This window comes from Lissotriton vulgaris, chromosome 2_2, assembly GCF_964263255.1.
Source record: "Lissotriton vulgaris chromosome 2_2, aLisVul1.2, whole genome shotgun sequence".
Lineage (NCBI taxonomy): Eukaryota > Metazoa > Chordata > Amphibia > Caudata > Salamandridae > Lissotriton > Lissotriton vulgaris.
Window position 1 is genome coordinate 186961945 of NC_141688.1, and position 22104 is coordinate 186984048.

General features: G+C 47.1%; 1 protein-coding gene across 1 annotated transcript in view; it reads right to left on the reverse strand.

Moving 5' to 3' along the window:
• NELL1 (neural EGFL like 1) overlaps positions 1-22104 on the reverse strand; it is a 3816074-nt gene that overhangs the window by 296334 nt on the left and 3497636 nt on the right. The gene's annotated exons all lie outside the window — the stretch shown is intronic.

Consider the following 22104-nt stretch of genomic DNA (forward strand, 5'->3'; position numbering starts at 1 on the left):
GACTTGTATGGACAGGCTAAACTAACAAATAGCTATGTATACTACTATAAAATAGGGCCGGGTGTGCTTCATCACGCAAAATTACCTTCTAGTTCCACAAGATTATGCTTGAATTATGCGGGAGCAGTAATTCTGCATTTAGCACTATGGCTTAGTGCAAAAATGCCGCCTTGTGCACAAAATGGATATGGGGGATGTATTTCTCACTAATAAATAGTGTCAAATGCAACAGAATATGAATAGTGAGCTCTCGCTTGCTAAATGTGCTTTTGGGGTCGAATTTTTCACCAGCTTACTACTTGCATTTAGCGCTGTTTAATTAGCGTTAAATGCAGCCTTGAACCCAAAATAGACAAGTATAGGCATTTTTTGCTAAGAAGCAGCACAAAATACACAAGAAAAAAAAATAGTGACCTCAGGCAGCCGACCACGCTTGCTAAATTTGTTTTTACAGTAGTATTTTGCCTCCTGATTACTCGTAATAATGCAAAAATATATTTATTTCTGTGTTAAACAGTAATGCAGAATTACCGAAATTACTGTGATTACTCCAGCGTTATCCGAATTCCGCCCAGGAGTACTAAAAAAGTCCACTTCACTGCCCTGAGTCATGGAATCAGCAATGTTTACCTTCCTACTCTTCAGGTGACCTATGGAGATGCTGGGAAGTACCTGATGCCTTCTTTTGATAACACAGTTGATGCACAATATGCAATTAGTACATTTTCCTGCTTTTTAAACTACAATCCAGGCGTGAAGGAAGTGTGCTCTACATATTGCTAAAGTTTAATTTCATTCGTTTATCAACAGTCATATAGATCCTCACGACGTCGTTGCCTTATATTGTAAGGATTATCACGTGTGGCATACCTGTACCAGCCCATTGATTAGCCACCCATAACCTTTGTTTATGAACTGCTCGCATCAGCCCACTGTTAAGTTTCCATCAGGAGTTTAGACCAAAGTGTCAGGTAATAATAATCAAACTGAAGCTGAATGATTCTATCCTCACCATGTCACGGTGCCACTCCCACTCACCTGAGTACACAAACACAGCCACTGTCATCACTTATCAAGTCAGGTGTGACCCATGACACCACAACCAAGAATACAAACATCTCTCTGTTGAAATGACCTAGGCAGCATGGCATGGGAGTGCGTGGAAACCACTGAATGCTTCTCTGAGATTCCACACATCTGCTCGACTTCTTCCTAGAACCCCCTTTAACTGTTTCAGAATGCTTTATGCCACTCTGGACTCAGATGCATAAAGTCACCCAAAACGGGATAATTTGCATAATTTAGTAGACCATGCAATAACTTCAGCAGCCTAACACGACTGTGCCTTTTCAAGCATCTTCCCCTGTTCCTTTATTTGCAGTGACTATAGAATACTATTTAGCATTCACCCCATTAGGTGCAGCCGGGCCTTTCATCTGAGACCACTGATTTTAGTGGCTGACTAGTTGTGCTCAAGAACTCTAACGTAGACAGTGGTCTAAAGACTATCTTGCCTTTAAACAATAATTATTTTACACTATGTAGCAGAATGTACGTCTGACACTCATATTACCACAGAGAAATACAACTGCTGACTTAATTTCACATTTTATACACACACAGCATAACCACTTTTAAATAACTAGCGTTTGCCTTTCATTAATTTATACCAGTCTTATTTACCTTTGGAAAATATGCAGCTGTTCATTACATTACCAGGTCGATTTTTGGGCGAACCATATTCTATTAAAACACAGCATTAATACCCACAGGCTTCTGCAACTCAGTGCCAGATGTGTGAGTCGGGGTGCTGCACCGCACAGGCTGAGTCTGCTCAGTGTTTCCAATGCGACCTGCTCAATTGACCCTTCTGTGCTAATTATAACCCAGAGCAGTCAAACAGTCATTAGCTGGTACTCACAGAACTTGTGTTCCATTATTATTCGTATGGCGTGACCTCTTTTGGTGAATTCTTGTGAGTGGCTGTAAAGCAGAGATGGTGGCCTGCAGGTGACATCTTTCTTTTGCAAGTGCCCTCATTGCACCTTCTTGTCCGATAGAGGACTGGGAGTACAATAACAAATAGATGTTACATTACAAGTTGCTTATTCATTTCTCTGGTGTCGGTAACATTGGTTACCAGCGCCATTGGAATTTTGAGATCTGGGAAACATTGCAGTTCTCTTAACTTTCTAAACCAGTTGGGTGACAGTCCGTACCAGAATGAGAAATTACCAGGGGAACAGGACACAGAATTACAGAATTCCCAGTAATTCCTAATTTCTTAGTGGATCCTCAGAGCCTAACTGGTAATGGGCCAGGTTTTCTCCATCCCTGTAGTTACTAGTAAACTGGTATCAGTAACTCTGGGGGTGAGGACATCTGAGTAATTTAGGGCCATATTATCAAGAAAGGCGATACATTATCTGGTTCTAGTGTTAACCTGGGCTTCTATGGGAATTCACAAGGGCATATTATCAAGCTCATTATCGCCGCTTTAGCGGCAGTTTCCTGCCGATATAAACGGCGATAATGTATCGCCATTTCTTGATAATATGGTCCTTACTGCGCAACTCATAACGAGGGTTGAAGGAACAAAATAGGGTGTCTTGAGCAATCAATTGGGACATTTTCTGCTTTCTCTGTTGCTGACAGCTGCCATTTGCTCAGTTGAAGCTGTCTCTCACTGACTCTTTCCAGTGTGCCAATGGACAGTGACTTGTCTCTGCAGACAGTGAGTTTTCCTCATCATAGACATGGTCACAACTCACTGATACGATTCTTTATAAGTGGCAAGGGGGTAGGGTGGCGTGGGTTGCTCTGGGGCCCATTTCCAACCCCTTTTGCAAGCGAGTTACCGCGAATTATAAAATTGACATTATGAGTGGCAAAACAATTTGCAATTTGCAATGTCACTTATTAAAAATGAGAGTTTTTATAATTACGAAAATTGCCAATTTGCACACTGCATGCCTGTAGCTATGAAACCCACAGTAACATAATTAATTTAGAAACCACAGCTTTTCCTTATTTTCAAGACATAATTTCGTTGCTTTGCTTGCTCTCAGATTAAATGAGATAAATATTTTGTTTATTTAGACCTTGGTCTATAAACAGTCAACAAAGCTACATATTTGACTATATCCTAATATATTCACTCATAAAATGATTAACAACACCCTATCATATACATGGCATTTGTAACATTTGTAAAAGCTGATATCACCCCCAAACGCTTGCATTTTATTCCGGAGCCCTTTTAAGGACTCCCCTATTGCGATTAGAAATCTCCTTATTGCACTTGTGTCCTTAATGAGCTAAGCATGTTCTCAGACTCGAGTCTCTCCATCCACAGACAGTAAAAGAAACCCAAAGTGGCAACGGGTGATTGATCAGCGCCAGCAGACTTCTCTAATCTTCTACTTGCCAAGTACACTCCAAATCAAAGATTTTAATTCCTTTCACTCTTGATCATCGGTGTCATTAACCGACGAGATTCCACTCCTTTGACAGAGGTCTCCAGGAATGCTGAGCTGAAAGGACTCGGTTAGTTGTAAACATGTGACCTTCAAAGAATGCGCAGATCTCTGGCGTCCTGCCTTGACCCACAGGACTACCCCTGTCATACTGGCTTCATTTGGTTTCAGCAGTCTATAAAGAGTTTGTCCCTCCCAAAGTGTAAAGTACTTCCTTCTCCACACTCCCTAAGAGTGCATGTGTTTGTACTCTGTCATCTTCCAGCACTGCATTGCCGTTAATTTATTGATTTCTAGTTTAGGCGCATTTATGAAGCGCACACTTGACCCAGAGCGACTGGAGTGCTTTACATGAGCACCGCTTACATTACATAGGGACCCATAGCGAACACTGCATAAGAGTGCATCTGCAGCCATCTTCTTTCATCCATGGCGTGTTAACCCGCCCTGCTTTTATCCCCCACGTCCGCCTACCTACTCTTTGTTTTACCCGCCCCCTGCTTTATCCACCTCCCCTGACCTCCCTTGTGTCCACTGCCCTCCCCTCGTGTCATTTTAACCTCCATTCAGGGCCTTTTATTTGTATTTGATAAATCTTTTTGATGCTTTCATGTAGCACAATCTTGAACCGTTGTTGTTGGAGCACTTTACATTTACATCACACAGAGACATTTCATTTTAGGGTGTTTCATTTTTGTTGGGAGCTTCAGTTAGTTGCCCAGAATGTCACATGTTGAGCAGATGTTGTACAACATGCTAAATGGCACATTATACACTCTAAGTAAAGTGGGATGGGCCCTTCCCTCTTCTGCCTCCCAGCTCCAGCGGCGCCGTGAGTTCTCACTGGCTGGCCTGGGACTAAGGAGTACGGCTCTGTGCACCCATGCAAATACCAAGCCGGCAGGCTCCAAAGTGTACTGGGGCTGTGCACAGCTGTTGCATCTGCATGCATATTGGCATCTCCTGCACTGGCATGCATGAGGATATCTCTTGCAGTGGCATGTCAAAGCGCATTTCTAGTACAGGTCCTTATTTTCTCATCTCCTGTGCTTTCCTGCATACAACAGCTTACTATTAATCATGTAGGTGAAACGTATTGCATTTACCAATGCTTGTTTACAATTGGGTTGTTCTTACAAAAACTTTGGTGTTCAATGCACGGCCTAAATTCGTATATGTTTCAGACCTATGCCTAGTACGCCACGGCAAAACTGTAATCATCATTGGTTAAAACAAGCTGTGGCGTGGGCTCTGCGTGGGAAATGCTTTTTCTAATAGTCGTGCCAATATTTTTATATAATATCTTCCGGTCCTGCGCTTGACACCATCGCCTGTATTTTCCCCTTTCTTGTGTAACACTGGCTAAACCTGTGATGCATAAATGGAACCCAGACATGGGATTCTCTAAATACATTTGCATCGTTTTTAATTCTCAGCATATGTATTACCGATCACTTTATGAAAAGCGTCCATCATCTAGACAGGGGCTCGCACAGAATTATTTGCCTCTTATCGGTCCAAAACTCTGTGTTTGCACAGCTGGAGACACAGCGACTCCCGGGTACCTCTTTGTAAGGGCAAGCGGTTTAACTAATCTATTCGCTGGAGCTTTTCTTGCTTATACAGTATGGATGAAAGGCTCAAGTCAGGCAATGGAATGGCTCAATTACTCATTAGCAGACAGTTCCTGGCCTTCCTCTCACATTGTCACGGTAGAGGCGTGGGATGGAATCCAATAATGCTTCATTTCTTTGCCAAGGAGGGGCGAACTGAGGAAACACTTCTCTAAGGAGCAGTATTTCGGATTTCACAATAACACCGCTTGCAGGTTCTCCTTTTCACATTCCCTGTGTATTGCACTAGAATGCATTACCTCCACACTGTATTCCTCTGCATACGCCTTACACACTGAGGGGCATGTGTACGAGGAAGTGGCAGAGCGCAGCGTTAGCCTCCATGGCTTTACCGCCTCACTCCATCACTTCTGAAACGCAAGGCTGCACCACATTTACAAGGATATGGTGCAGCGTTGCGCTTCCCCCTTCACTGGCGATTAAGCATGGGCGGAAAATCCGTTACGCTTGCGGATTTTGCAGATTTTCGGTAAATTCGCAATCCGCGAGATTCGCGAATTTCCCGCAAAATCCGCAAATCCGCGAGCAGCGGATTTTATGGCTTGCTCGCACTGTTCGCGTGAGTTCGCGGCTTCCCAGTTCAACTTCGCGCCCCGCGAATAAGCGCTAAATTGCAGAAATACGATCTTAGCAAAACTGAAACTACTTACCAGGTTCAAAAGTTCAGGCTCATCATTTGTAGCCATTTCCTGTAGTGCTTCCTGAGGGGCCACTCCAGAGTTCAGTTGCCTACTTGCAACTATTATGTGACCCTGCTCTGACCCTCAGAATAGTTACACAAAGGTCCTGAATTACAGCTAAGGCAGACAAGCAGGAGCCAGGCTGGAAGTTCAAATCCAGTGACACATTAATCAGCCCCTAATTCATTATTGTCAGTTGGGGCAGGGCTGGTGTTGTAACTAATTTTGCAACAATGAAAGCACTTAGCAAGTGCAAAAGATCACTAATCAGGAAGCACTAAGGAAGCAGGTGCCAGCTAAAAAAATATTCTGTGACACATTAATCAGCCCCAAATTAATTCAGGTCACTTGAGGCAGGGAAGGTGTGCTTTGCTTTGCTGAAAATAATGTACACTGGACAACCAGAGGGTGCGGTGATGAAACAGAGGGTGGCATGGGTGGGCCAGAGGGTGGCATGAGTAGTCAGAGAGTGGCAGTGGTGACAGAGAGTGGCAGTGATGAAGAAGAGTGTCCCAAACAGGCTGGACACGTAGAAACAACAAGTTCGCAAAACTTTTGACCCGACAGGTAAGTTCGCGTTTGCGAAACTGTACAAAACCCTCGCGAACTGGCAGAAACCCGCGCGAACACAAAAAAAAAATCCGCAAATTCGCGAGAATTCGCGGATTTTGCGGATTGCGAGTTCGCAAATCCGCAAAATTCGCGAACGCAAGATTCGCAAAATTCGCCCATGCTTACTGGCGATACACTGAGCAGGGTAGTGCCAATGTGGGCAACTCTGCACCATAGTGCAAGGGTGTCTGCGTGCAGAGGAAGAATGTTTATGTGTAGGAAGGTGTCAATTCCTGCAAATAAACAATCCTATAATGCAATTTTGTCACTTGTACATATGCCCTTCAATTTGATGTTATAGAAATGGGAAACCAAGCTTTGTACTTCATTCACCCTATAGATTAGCCCTTTCCCTTTCCATATAGTCTCGCCCCACCCTCCTTACCAACAAATTTAGCCTGACCTAAAGCCTCTCTTGTTCTTTTCTGTCTTCATCCGAAGACGACAACTTGTGCTGTAGGTAATCACTTATTTCTTCCAAATATGTGTTTCAGAAGTTTTGTCAGAGGGACTTAAGGTTTGTAGCCAAATGAGCCCTGGCAATGTTTATATGGCCAGTTCCTCCCTGGACTGGAAACTAGCATCCTGGGACAGGTTTTAGGGTATCACCCCTCATCAGACAGGCTAGCTTGAATCCTGTATGACAGAGAGCATGGGATACTAGTTTCCGGTCCAGAGAGGACCTGGCTTGGCAATTTGGGCTAAACTGTTCCCATGAGGAGCAGGGCTAAGACTGATTTGAAAATGGCTGGGTCCAAACTGGGGTGGCAAAGTGAGCTAAAGAATGATGAATTTAACCCAGATCTCTTGACTTGGGATTAATGTTTGAGATCAGCATTCCGTCCATCATTTGTGTGTCTTTTGCTTTCTTGCCTTAAGTGCGCTGGGTATGCCCTGACTTGGGACTCGGACTCACTGTGCCATTGGATTTTAGCTAGCTTGGCTGATGAGAGGTAGTATGCTTGTGTGGGAGCACAGGTTTGATAAACAGGCGAGGAGGCTGTATATAGAGTACAAAAGAATGTGGTTTATTGGCAGTAATTGGGGTATCCACTGGTACAGAGTGTCTCTCTTCTTAGTCTTCTTCAGAACTACTTGTTGGGGAGCTGAAAGCAGAAGATGGTCCCGGCTGCTCTTCGGTCTTGGTGGGGTCTCCCCGGAGGCTTATAGAAGGAGAGACAGAAATGGAACCGTCAATCACTCTGTTTTAAGTATTGCGCTTAAACCTCTACCAGTCACCGCATCGGAGGTGAGGGAGAAGACAATCGGGGAGAATGTGCTCGCGGAAACAGGGGAAAACAATTAAGAAAGAAACCACCGTCTCTATTAACAAGAGGTGATAGGATATTGCTGAAAATGTGACCAAAAAGGGGGGGGGTGAATTATAAATAATAATAGGTTGTGTACTCTCAGTTAACGCTTCAATATCAACGTGCAGGCATATTAAAATGCAGCAAGACAAGGTACTTCAATGGCACTTCATTGGCAGCCGGGCCGGCATTTAAACGTGCAATAGGGTGAGGTAATAAACTGCGCAACAGAGCAAGATATTCCTATCCTACTCATGTACATTCCACCCGCCTCTCTTTAAAGCACCTCCCGCCTCCCACTAACACCTTTCAAGTCCCCGGAGATGGCACCACTCACCGGCTCCGCCGCAACTCTCCTGAATTGCGGCCGCTCTCTAGCCTCCTCCTGTAGCGGAATTGCAAAAACAACAGGTGATGGACCGAATGAGGATCAATGTCACACATTCAACCCAGTCAAAAGATCTGGGTCCTAATCCATCGTTTTTTTGCACTCCACACCACCCTGGGTGGTACTGGGGTAGCTCAGACGTGGGTCCCAGAGCCTCCACACCACTGGAGTCAAGCTAGCCGGGCTGATGAGAGGTGTTACCTCGAAACCGGTCCGGTCCTCGGATGCTTGATTCCGGTCTGGGAAAGATATGGCTGTTGTAGTTCGGACTGGACTGTTCCCATGGGGCACAGGGTCAGAGCTGATTTGCATAAAGCCATTATCTGACCCAGGGTGGTGTGGAGTGCAAAAAACGATGGATTTAGGCCCAGATCCTTGTACTGGGGTGAATGTAAGACATTGATCTACATTCTGTCCATCAAATTGTTTTTTGTAATTCTCTAGCCTCCTCCGGCAGACACCACCAATCCTCGGTCCACAGTTCCTCTGAGTCATCGTCGTCTTCCTGATCGGCTTCTGGTCCCGCGTTCTTCTGCAATTCCGCGGTGTCCTCCACAGGTTTTCTTCGTTTTTCGGGGTCCCGTTTCTTTACTTGTCCTACCTCTTCCTCGTTGGTCAAAGACGACTCCTACCTGTTTCATCCCGTTTTCATTGGTCTCTCACAACCACTTCTGGGTTCCTCTCCACCTACTTCCAGGTTGTCTCGCTGTGGAGAAACGGTATACGGGAACAATGATTGATATGCGCGTGATTTCTTCAAGTCCCAGGATGCATTGGGTTGTCGGGGGAATCACTGAAGGTTCGTTCCAGGAGGGATCCCTAAAAGTAAGGCGGGCGTCCTCTTTCTCACATCTTGCTTCTGGTCCAGCGAAGAACTGGCTTTGTAGTTTGGGATGGACTGCTCCCATGAGGAGCAGGGGCAAGACTGATTTGCAAATGGCTTGGTAAAAACTGGGGTGGCATGGTGAACAAAAGAGCAATGGATTTAACGCAGATCTGTTGCCTGGATGTGACTGTTTGATTTGTTCCACATTCCACTCATCATTTATGTGTCTTTAACAACTAAAGAGGCCCTGGTGAGGTCTTGGTGTGGCACCAGTCTGTGTCCCATTTAGGACGAGAGGTCTACCTCTCAAACAAGCTGGCCTGATGAAGGTTATTGCCTTATCGATGGTGAGTCCCTGCCTTCGTATTTAATTTTCATTGTCATGTGTTTCAGTTTTCGTATGGTTCCTTCGACAGGTTACTCTTTGGCTGAATAACAGTTATTCTATTGTCACTATTTCTTTTATTTAGATGCTTATGCGGCTGTCGTAGGCATTCATGCTGTTGTCCTGTTCACCCCAGTAGGTCACATCTGCTACATCCCCTTCGCCATAAAGGAAAGTGTACCCTATATGGAGAAAACAGGAATCAGCTGTAGAACTGGCTAGACTAGAGGAATCCTTACTCCTTTTCTAGTGAGCTATGCACTGTTACATAGGGACTGGAGGGCTCAGACAAACTTGCCTGAGCATCTCTTATCTACAGGGGACAATAAAATGGCAGCTGTTGGAAATCGGGTGGATGGGTATCTTACCACAACTACACCCTACTTCGATCAAAACACCCCTGTGTGGCACTGGACTCTCCCAGGGTAGCTGGAAGAGCAGCCAAAGGCCTTTTCAGAGGAGATGTGTGGGCTACTACTCCTATCCTCCAGATCACAACCAACAACACTCAATAACACTCCGACCAGTGCTTTTACTGATTATAGGAAGGTGTCCTTTATTACACACATATTACTCAATACTACAAATACATTTACAAATATGTACTAGGAGGCAGATGGAAATACCTTTGGTGTACACCCCATATGCCCCAATCCTGCACATAATGAGACATGACCCTCCCTCTTTCACCCCCGCAGACATGGGACACATTATAATTGTGTGCAGTTATTAAAAGTCAGGCCTACTGACTTAGCCAGCTTGTCACCACAGTAAGAAAAATAAGAAAATTAGATATATGCCTTCAGAACCTAATGCAAACCTCTCTGGAGTGTACCGTCTATCAATGACATTCACTAATGTATGTAGTTATTCATTACTGTCATTGTTGTTAATAAAGCATTACCGTATAAACCGTGTGCATTAATCTTTTTTCTAATTTTAAACATATTGTAAGGCAGGCTTAGGGTCCAACAACAACAGTCCCTGCAACCTATAACCATAAGGTTAAAAACATCATCTCTGAGAACGCTTAATGATGTGTAAACACTCTCCTGAGGTCACTAATTTCTGTAGCCTTCAGGTCAAACGACCTCCCCTTGGACACTTGCAGGGCACCTGTGCATCAGTAGGGGGCACCATCCATTTAATAGTCAGAGTATTAAGTAACTAGTGCAGAGAAGACTAGGAGCTACCCCCTTGGGTATATCCAGCAGGTCTATTCCTCTACTGCCCCATAGGATGTGGGAAGGCCATGGAGAACCAAATCCTAGTTCCTGGGTGTCAGATGAAGTCAGAAGCCTTTGAGTCCACTTTTGCCTTGGTAGTCAGAAGTCCTTTAGTCCTATCTCTGCGGTAGGAGTGAGGAGTTTTTGAGAACCTTTAACCAGGAGTCAAGCATCTTTTCCCTTTCAATCTTGGCATTCCTCCGGTTTAGTTTCTTCCAGGTCCAGAATGGTTTAAAATGTCTTGCCCTTCTGCAGGGTTCTTTTAAGTGCAGGTGGAAATATCCACTAGATAGATGCTGCTGCTCATTAATAGAATTACCCATCAACAATGCACCTCTGTCTCAACCTTCCTGCACTGCATTTTGGGACTTTTCAACATTGCAAATTTAATGGTCTCCTGAAAGACCTTCTCTGAGAGCCTAGGACAAAGCCCTGCCAATCACTGCCACAGCATGCTGGTCCCTATTGTCAGCCATGTAATATATATAGCTAGATTAGTTTACTAAGCTATGTTATATTAAGCATGTATAGTTTTCCAGCTTTTTTTATGTTCTCATTGGGTCAGCAGCCAGAATTCAGTCATTCAGTTATTCAGTCATTACGGGGCTTTCCTCCGAGGAGCGTGAATATATAATAAGTGGCTGCACAACTTTGTATCTGTTTCCTGCCAGTTTTTTCCACGTTATAACTTTTGTTCTTAGTTTTTCTTTTGTGGGGTTTCATGGTCCCACCCTGGCCACCCACAGAGCCATCCATCGATTGGGTGCTGCAGGAGGAAACAAAGGACTCCCCCAGGGAGGCTGGCTTCCTTCCTGCAACTCCTGCTCTGCTGCACAGGAGTTACCCTCTGTTTGCCTGCTCCTGCCACACCAGGAGCACATTATTCCTCAGCCCCCAGGGCGGCAGCAAATCTCTGTTCTTGGGTGCTACCGCTCCATTGGACATGGGCACAGGGGAACGCAAAATGTCATGTAATTGTTTTTGCCTGGAGGGAGGGTGTTTCTAAGGCAGGCAATGATTAGTAAAGTGGTGCTGTTTTCGGTCCACTCTTGTCGGCCCTAGGAAGACAGAGGTCACCAAGAGTGTACTTGTGTTCGAGGCAGGGTCCCCATGCACGCCCCTACCCAGGGAATTAAATAAATAAAGCTTTCTAAAATCTAGTCGCTGGCCCACCCTGAGGGTAGTTTTAGAAGTAGCAGAAGAGCTGGGCCACTAGGTGGCGCACAAGTGGAATGGACTCTATGGAGTGAGGCGCCCACAGACCGACTGGCAAATCCGTCATTTATCCGGCTCTTGGTCCACATTATGAGCAACAGTGTTTGAGGTGACAATCCACTGACCTTCTGTCAATAGCGGTGCTGAAATTTGGACTGGCGGCAGAGTCTGTAGCGGCTAAAGGGCGAGACAAGTAAGAGCCGGGAGCTGTACCTGCTGCTCCTGGAGCGGACAAGCGACACAGCTCAGTACGAGAGGCTCCGGCCTCCCACGTGACACAGACACCTATGCCAATGGGAGGAAACATCGACCTGGCCTGTAGAGCGACTGACCTCTGTGAGAGTGCCCAATGATATCTGCTCAGCGGTGATTAAGTGACTGCGCTCCGTGGGATGAGGGCCGGTCCCAGAGAGCTGACGGCGGGAAGGCACAGCTCATAGATGCACAGGGCGGTCATGTTGGAGGCGGGCATCATAGAATCAGGTCTTGCCTGTACCTCTGGACCTTTTGGTAATGAGGCACTGCAGGAACCGCTCATTGTCATCAGCACACACTGCAAACACTCTGGGAGACAGGAGTGACCTCCTCCCTGATGACTGGGTCTCCTGTGTGGTCGCTCCCTGCCCACTGGGAAGGAGCGCACTGAGGAGGTGAGTACGCTGCGGGGTGCCGCCATAAAACGGCTGAGGAGGGCGCCTGGGCGAGCAGGAGACACCTTCTTGCCGGCGCTTGGCCCTGACTGAACTACGAGAGAGGGACAGGTGTGATTGCGGGCGGTAATCGGCCGGGCGGGACGCAGCTGGTGAGACCTGGAGCCTGGGGGTACTGCCAACATACTGTAAAGTGCAGGTGGGGTGAGGGCCCAAATTGAAGTACTAGCAGAGAACGGAGCAGGAGGCAGCACTATACATGGGCCCTCTGGTGGGGAAAACAGTGCTGATTGCCTCCTCATGGGGTGCTGAGAAGATCATTAGGGGCACCAGTGGGATATATGACTAGATCTGTGCTGAGCTAGTTGGCAGTGGCACTAGATTCCACATGCTCTGGATGTGCACCTGGCGCTGCAAATAGACTCTGCCTGTAATGAGAGCTGTGGTGGGACTGGTGTGGTGCCGCTCCTATTGGCAGTAGTATTGAGGTGAAACTTGATGGGAGAGCAATAAGGAGAGCTGGACACGAGAGGCAGTGTTTGAGTGGGGGCCTGCTCAGACTGTACATATACCTTGCCACCATCATCCTTAGTGATGTGTACACCTTGGTGAAACCCGAAGCTTTGGCCAACATCTCTGGCAACTAGTAGGAAGCAAATTTTAGGTATTTCTGAGTGCTGCAGGACTACCTATGTGCTTGCGAAACGCGTCTAGGAGAGGCGGGTAGCGGAGAAACGCACGGGGTGGGACTCAGAGCCAAGATGGGATGATTGGATGCCCGCCAACCAAGGCTAACTTTTGATGGCAAAAAAAACCCCAAACAACATCACGCGGACGGAGATACTGGGGCAGAGGCCACTCAACCAGATCACCAACAAGAACCTAGTGATGATCTCAAGTCGCTTCTCAATGAAGTCAGACAAGGATTTCCAACCATGGCAGATAAGGTAGACCTGGTCTCTACATGGATGGATGCTATAGTACGGACAACAGAAGGCCATGAGATGCGAATCAAGGAGACCGAACAACGCGTCTCGGATGTAGAGGACACCACCACCCAACTGAAAAAGGCAACGCGCAAATGGACAAGCTTCGTAAGATAATAGCGGCAAACAACGAGGATATTGAGGCGCAAAGCCGGAGGAATAACGTACGCATACTAGGTGTACCAGAGAGCACAAATACGGGTAAGATGGAGGAGTATATGGAGCGATTGCTAAAGGATGTGGTGGGCGCAGATCTGCTTTCCCCTCATTTTTTGGCCGAAAGAGCACAGCGATCTCTACTAGGGCCCAGCCTTCCCCCTGGCACTGCTCCTAGACCTATTATTGACCGTCTATTAAATTACAGGGATAGAGATGTTGCCATGCGAATTGCTAGAGAGAAAAAACAACTGACATATGATGGCATGCCTATCACGATGTATCCGGATTTTACGATCCATGTGCAAGAGGAATGTCATAAATTTCTGGGAATCATTTAAAAACTCGGACAATCTCAAATTGACTACGCACTGTTGTATCCTGTTTGCCTTCGAATTACCCACCAGGGGTCACAAAAATTCTTCACTAGCAGGCAGGAGAGTACCTGAAACAAATTAAATGGCAGAAGAGATCGCAATTGGAACCGGAGGATTCCCCTAGATTGCAGTCACCAGAAGTAGAGTGAACGCCATGGTGCATGGGACTACTGCGCTATGGATATGCACCTTATGCTTCATAACTATGGCCGATGCACTAACTCATAATAGAAATATGGGATAAGACACTGTGCATATTTGCATAGAGGCCTTTACATTGTAGGTATCATGGGGGACGAAAGAGATTAATGTATTGTCGGTCACCCTCGAGTTAGACCTGAGACATCGCTATGTAGCACTTGGTGCTCGGGCTGATGAAAGGTATTTGTGTGCTACCTAGGTGTATTCCCCACTTGGGAGAACCCCAGGGTATTCACTAGGATGTTGATTCTTCTCGCTCGTTTCCTCCCAAAGTCGCGCAGAGATGAGTAAGACCCAGTTGGTCTACCTGAATAGTTGGGGGTTGCTAGGGAGGGCTGCTTATTACTGGCATGATTGGGATGCTTCAGTGGGTGCGGGGAGGGGAGGAAGGAAGTTTGAATGTCACAGTGAAATGAGTGCGCAGGCTGTTAATACCAGATATGTTTGGCTATGCATGTGGATATTGGTGTATATGCTCCCACAATATATGGATCAGGGGAGAGGCACTTGCATTCATGAGCAGGAGGATAGCAGTGCCCTTAGGGTAATGTCCTGGAATGTTCGGGGGCTTGGAGATTCGAGAAAGCCGAGGTAGGTTTTGGCATACCTGGACAGGCAGCAGATTCATGTGGCACTCTTACAGGAAACTCACACTGCACCAAATACTACAAACACTTTCGCTAGTCGTTGGGCGAGCTGCAGTGTGTTCTCTTCCTACTCTTCTTATGCCCGCGGCACAGCCATACTTTTTAGCAAACACACGCGATTTGAGAAAATGGGGGTGCTGGAGGACCCACAGGGGAGATATGTCATCTATGGGGGCGGTTGGGTAAAGCTACTGTCACAATAGCCAACTGTTATGGCCCCAACACGGATTGCCGGGAATTCGTCACAAATATATGGGGTAAAATCTTGGCAGTTGGACCGACTCACATTATCTGGGGGGGTACTTGAACGTTGCCCTAAATCCACACTTAGACAGATCCAATGCGGGTCCGCAACACTACACCAAGGCATAGGACGTTCTGCAGGGAATATTGGCAGAAGGCGGGCGGGTTGATAGCTGGAGATATATGCACTTGCCACAGCACGAAGGTACGCAATTTACATCACACAGAGGGACCTGGGCACGCTCAGAATGTTGCCTCCTCACTAGGGGACTTGGGTTGACTGTTAAAAATGTTGTACATCTGGCCAGAACCTTCTCTGACCACTGCCCAGTCAAGGTATCACTTTTTTTTTTGCCCGCAACAAAGGCTCAGTTGATAACGTTGAAACGATATGGGAAGCATTCAAAGTAATGATTCGTGAGCATTGCATGTCCAAGAGTATTGGGCTGCTGATGGACATACAAAACAGGATATGCAAATTGGAGCAGGATCTGAGAGGGATGGAGGGATGAATGTGGCGGGGAGTGGTGGGGTAGGAGGTAAAAGATTTTCGAACGACATTAACTGAATATGAGGATGCAGCGCATAGGGAGGCGAAATTCCGGGGACGGTATTAGAAGGCATGTAGATACAGGGAGAGTGAGAGACCAGGGAGGGCGCTGGCTGCGGTACCACAGGGCCCTTGGTTCAGCACGCATGTCTTGAAAATACAGGAGCAGGGTAAGCAGCCACATCGAGATTCGCAGAGTATATTAGAGGCGTTCACGGCGCACTGCATTATTTACATCCCAAAGGTATGGGGTCATTGACTTGGTGGAACTTATGGGGGATGTGTTGCTTGGTTGACTTGGGGATATTTTTAAGCATCCCGTTTGAGCTTGATGAAATTAGGGAAGCTATCATGCAGCTCCAGAAAGGGAAAGCACCGGGATCAGACGTCCTTCCGGCTGAATTTTATAAGGCCTATATTGATATCATGACACCGGTCTTGAGGGAGGTATATGAGGAATCACTGGAGGTGGGCATACTCCCCTCCTCAATGTCACATCACTGCTACAGCCTGGGAACTGTGACTCATAAAGGCCGTTGTCATTGATGAACTTTGACTCAAAAATGTTGGTAAAGGTTTTAGCCAATCGGCTGTCCCTATTCCTAGACAAGCTTGTACTGCCTGACCAATCGGGCTTTGTGCCCAGTAGGGTCACCTCTCACAATCTTAGGACGCTATTTTCATTTATCCAGAATGTGCCACCTGACTTCCCACTCGCCACAGTATTTTTAGACCCCACTAAGGTGTTTGACTCGGTAGAGTGGGATTATTTATTTGGAGTGCTGCGAGGGATGGGTTTTCCTGAGATATACATGTCTTGGCATTATCTGCTGTATTGCTCCTCCACTGGTAAGGTTTTAATAAATGGTCACTTATCTGAGCCCCTCACGATCTCAAGAGGTACTCGTCAAGGGTTCCCGCTGTCCCCGCTTTTTTTCGCCATTGCAGTGGAGCCTCGGGCTTGTAGACTGAGGCAGTTACACCAGGACAAGGCATTCCATTGCTGCCTCCATCCCATATTGGTATTGTTATATGCAGACAATATCACGCTTTACATTAGAGACCACAGCAAAATATCGATCCCATCTTACGCGACTTCATATGATTTGGCCGCCTATCTGGAATAGGCATCAAGTGGGGGAAATCTCAGGTTTTTCCTCTTACAGCACTTCCCCCTTGATTTCCCAATAGAATGGTGCAAGACATACCTACGAAACCTCGGAATACAAGTGACCAGAAATAGAGAGGAAACTATAAGAGCAAATTATGGCAAATTATGGCACGGCTATAACACGCCTTAACGCTCATGTCACACGTTGGATGTCCTTGCCTCCCTCCCGTGCTGGGAGAGCCTCCCTTATTAAGATGGTTGTACTTCCCCAGTTCCTCAACATCCCCTATGCACCGGGACGGTTCTTTTTTAAAATGCTACGATCTGAGCTAACAAGACTAGTGTACGGAGGGAGACAGGCGTGACTCAGCTGGGCGATGCTGACAAGGCCATATGAGCAGGGTGGTTTTGATATTTCAGATTTTGAGACATATTTTCTAAGCGCGCAGGTGCATTATGCATATTATTGGATGCACCCACCTTGTTATATGCCTCAGATAGCTACAGAAGGCTGGCTTTCGGATCCAGTGCCATTGACTGGAGTTATGCACGGGCCTAGCAGCATGAGGGCGACGCCACCCACCACTGTAGATGGTAGATGCGTGGCATCAGATAGCCGCTCTTTTGGACCCGCCTGTCCTCTACTTCCCGCGACTTCCCCAGTCGTATCATCCCGATCTGTCGCTGTTGCAAGAAAGGGGGTTTCAGGGGCTATGAAAACGTGCAAACATAGTTAATTGGGGGGATCTCTTCAATGATGGGACTTTCCTTTCAATGGAGACTCTTCTTCAAGGGGTGCAAACTACGCCTTTTGATATATTTCTTTATGTCCATCTTAGGCAGGGAAGGCGGTCTATTTTCCCTGACTTCCCAAACGAGCCAATATGTCAACCTCCCGCTACATCAACTGCTGGGGTCCACAGATGGGAAACATCTTGTATCAGGTCTATATAACAGCATCCAAGTGAACCGGCTAGGAATTCACAACAGATCCCGTGCACACTGGGATGAAGAATTAAAGCGAGTAATTACTGACGATCAATGGCACTATTGTTGTATGCAAATGGCACAAATTTCGGCCAGCTACAGGCTGCGAATTACCCATCATAAATTTCTGCACAGGCTATATTACACGCAGGTGAAGAAATGTCAGTTCAAGTTGGCTGATACAGACAGATGTGATCAGTGCAAGCAGTCAGCGGCTTCCTTCACCTAGCATGGCAGTGCCCAGCTATACATGATTACTGGGAGCAGGGACTAACAGCGCTGGACAGTATGACTGGTGGCGTATTGGAGAGGGACCCACTACTAACTTTGATGGGACATACGGCACAGATACCTGCTTCGCACAGGAAGTTTATAGCTCTAGCATTATTACTAGCTAAAAGGAGAGTAGCGTTTAGATGGGGTAGAGGCCGCGCCCCAAAATTTAAGGTATGGATGGCTGACCTGATTTATTGTCAGGAGCAAAGCACTACGTATGCTGAGTTATTGCCTTTAGCTTTTAAGTACAAAGATACCTGGGGGCCCCTTAAGGAATATCTTATATCGCACAGTGAAGCAGAGCCCCGAGCTGAGTCTTCTGTTAACAAGTGAAACTCCTTTCATCGCAGTCAAGCAGGCCATGAGCTCTGGACTTGGCATACCAATGGAGCCTCAGACATCTCCAACATAACGTTGTGTTCCATAATGTGAATCCACTGATGTTTATGGTATGCACTGCCTATGTTTTGAATGATGATGTATTATGTCACTTGAGGGGGGAGAATATTGTGGGAACGTTCTGAATCATTTTGACACTGTTGAGAGTTAACTAGTGTGTTACTAACTTATTACAAAATGAAAATAAAGTTTAAAAAAAAAAGTAGCAGAAGAGCTCTATGCACTTTTTTTCTCCTGGAGATCATAAGTCAAAATCTTTAGACAACCATAATGTTGGCCCAGGAGAGCTAATTTTGCTCCTGGTGGTGAGCTCCAGCTACCACGCGAATTTCCAACAGGCCTCCTGACCACTACATTGTGCAGATGCAAATGCTATCAACCTCCAGGGTAAGATACAATAAGTTAACCTGATTGAATATAATAGATGTATATGTCTTTTATTTCATTCTTAGTGTTTTGATTTGAAAAGCTTTGGCTTTTTACCAGGAAGTCACTGCTCGTGGAGAGGTGTGGCTCAATGCTTAGAACGGCAGACTCTGATGCAGTGGTCTGGCCCGGGACCAGGGTTCAATTCCCGCCTCGGTGGGTCCCGGGCTCAATTTTCGCAGACCTGATAATTATTACCTCGGTGCCTATTCTTATCATGGGTCCCACTCTACAACTCTGGGCAATAGCTCTCTTAGGGCCAGATGTAGGTAAAATTTTTTTACCGACCTCTTAAATACCGAGTCATACCGACTCGGTATTACCGTGTCGGAAAATGAGATGTAGGTAATGAAGGCGGTAACAAATACCGACTCGGAACCAGTCGGTAATCGGAAACGGTATTTACCGTCTCGGAATATACCTACACGGTAAAATCCGAGACGGAAAAGCCCAAACCGATCCACCGGTGCCACGGCCCATAGGAATGAATGGCAACTTCCGACCCGGTAAATACCGAGTCGGTAAACACCGACCCGGTAATTACCGTGTCGGAACTACCCGCCGAAGATTTTGAAACTGACAAACATGTGCGCCTGTGAACCAATCAGGTACTTCAACCACACCCAAATTTCAAGCCACAGGGGAACTAACCAATCAGATCCAGCCACCACACCCCAGTACTTGGGACAGGCCACGCCCATGCAGGTGCAGAAACAAACAGTCAGGAGAGCAGGAGGACAGAGTGTGGAGCAGCCTTACCTGAGACAGAAATACACTGCAAGATGGAGAGCCAGGAGGCACAGAGAGAAGCTGCAGAGCGCAAAAGGAAGCAGAAGTTCAGCCAGGAGGAACTGCAGGTGCTGATTTCGGAGGTCGTCAGACATCATGGCAGAATTCTAGGAAAGCAAACTCTGCATGTTGCAGAATCCATCAAACGCAGCACCTGGTTGGACATACAAGGCAAGGTAAATGCCATTGGTGTCACCCACCGTGACCTAGAAGACCTCAAGAAACGGTGGTATGACATCCGCATTATCACCAAGAAAAAGCTTGCTGCCTACCGCAAGGAATGTGATGCTACAGGCGGAGGACGTAACAGAGGCCCCAGACTCACCGACATCGAGGAGATGGTTGCATCCACCCTTGAGAAGGAATGTATACACGGAATAGGAGACGCAGACAGCTCAGCAAGAGGAGCCAAGAAACCAGGTAAGATGCAAGAACACTATCATTTACCCTTTTACCTATTCCCCTCACATGGCAAATCAGACTCCACAACAGGTTCAACTAATGTCCTGCAATGCATCCTGTGAAATGTAGTCACGTGTAGATCAGAGCAGTCAGCGTGCATTGCAGCAAGGGGAGCAACAGACAAGTAGCATAGGCAAATGAGAGACAGGCTAAAGTGCAATAGAAGTGTATTTTATCACATGACACAGGTGATCAACATAACTGACTCAATGTCCATGTCTGTCCACAGGAGAGTCAAAGCGCAACACAGCTGAGGTCAGAGAGAAGAGGAGGGAAGGAGCTGGACCTAGCACATCTCACGCAGGGCAGGACCAAGAGCAGGCAGCCCCGATACCTGAGGAGGCAATTGCTGAAAATCCACAATCCCCTCTCCTATTCGGTAGTCAGGACACAGGAGCGGCAGAACTATCACCCACCCCCACATCACCATCCCCAGTGCTGGGAAGAGTCAGGAGCCATGATGTGCCCCCTCGCAGAATACTGCAAACATCATCGGAGGAGGAGGAGGGTGGCACACAGGACAGAGGCAATACCGAGCAGCAGCCCACTCCCAGAGTCACGCGGGCCAGTGTCCGAGGGCGACGTCCACGGGAGGAAGAGGATGTGCGGCAAGTCCAAGGTGTCTTCTGCGGACTGGAGGCCACCATGGTGAAGGTGCAGCGCCTGCAGGCGAAAGCAATGATGGGGGTTCAGAGGCACGCACGCACAACAAATGAGAAACTGGATGCAGTAGGCAAGGGCATAGGGGACATGGCAGAGAGCATGCAATCCATGGCGACAGGAATATCGGATATCACACAGTGCATGACTGTCCTGTGTGACAAATTGGACAGGGACCATTTGGCGAGACGCAAGGCCCGCGTGGATGCGCGCAAGCAAACCACGGCCCTGAACACGTTTGCAACTGCCATAGTGCAGTGCTGCAACAATTTAAGTGAAGGCATGGCCAGGATGACCTCTGCAATGGAGCTGGTGCTCGCGCAACAGACTGGCACTGGAGGCGACACTTGTGCTGCCGAAAGCGAGGGGTCCGCCAGCAGGAGTGGTGCAGGCACTCCTGTGCATGAGTTACGGAGGAGTGGCAGGCGTGGTGGAAGTGTGACAGGCCAGCGTGAGGACATAGATTCACAGCCACAGCAGCCCCGCCCTGTGGCCCGTGCCCACAAACAATGACTTATCACTCCAACCAAGGCTGTAGTCACGGTGGTGTTAACCGTGACATCACACTCATGGAGTGTTTGTATTAGTGAGCCCAATGTGAGCTAACAATGCTGTGGCGTAGTGAATATTAAACTACTTCAACAAAGTTACATTCATGCCTGTGTCTCTTTACTCACTCAGAAATATTGTTGTGTAACCTCTGCCCGTCTCAGTCTCCCATCTGTAGCTGCTGCTGCCACTGAAGCTTGGGGCTCTGCCACCTCTGGGTCGTCATCAATGTTCTCATGATACGTGAGCTCCACCTCAGTGCCTTGCTTGGTGGCGAGATTATGCAACATTGCACAGGTCGCTATTATTTTGCAGCAGATGATTGGGGTGTACTGCCGTGCACCTCCACTCTTGTGGAGGCAGCGAAACCTGCTCTTTAGGAGCCCAAATGTGCGCTCAACTACGTTTCGTGTGGATCTGTGAGCCACGTTGTATCGCCTTTCACTCCTGGTGGATGGGTTGAGGTAGGGAGTGAGCACGAAGGACCGCAGGGCATATGCACTGTCGCCTAGGGGGAGAAAGATAGACATTAATTGCAAGTACATGAGACGTAGATCTAATGTGAGTGTCAGGGTGTGTCAATGTGATTTACCTAGCAGGTATCCATTTCCGAATTCTCCGGCAAGTAGGCGCGTGTATATTCCACTGTTCTGGAAGATGAATGAATCATGGCTACTTCCGGGGAACTTGGCTACGATGTCAGTGATGAGGTTACCTGCATTACATATGACCTGGACGTTGATGGAGTGCGTCGATTTGCGATTCCGGTATATGTGCTCTGTGGCTGCAGGTGGACAGAGTGGGACGTGGGTGCCATCGATGCAGCCGATCACGTGAGGGAAGTGTGCCAGGTGATAAAAGTCAGTCTTGGTTTTGGCTAATT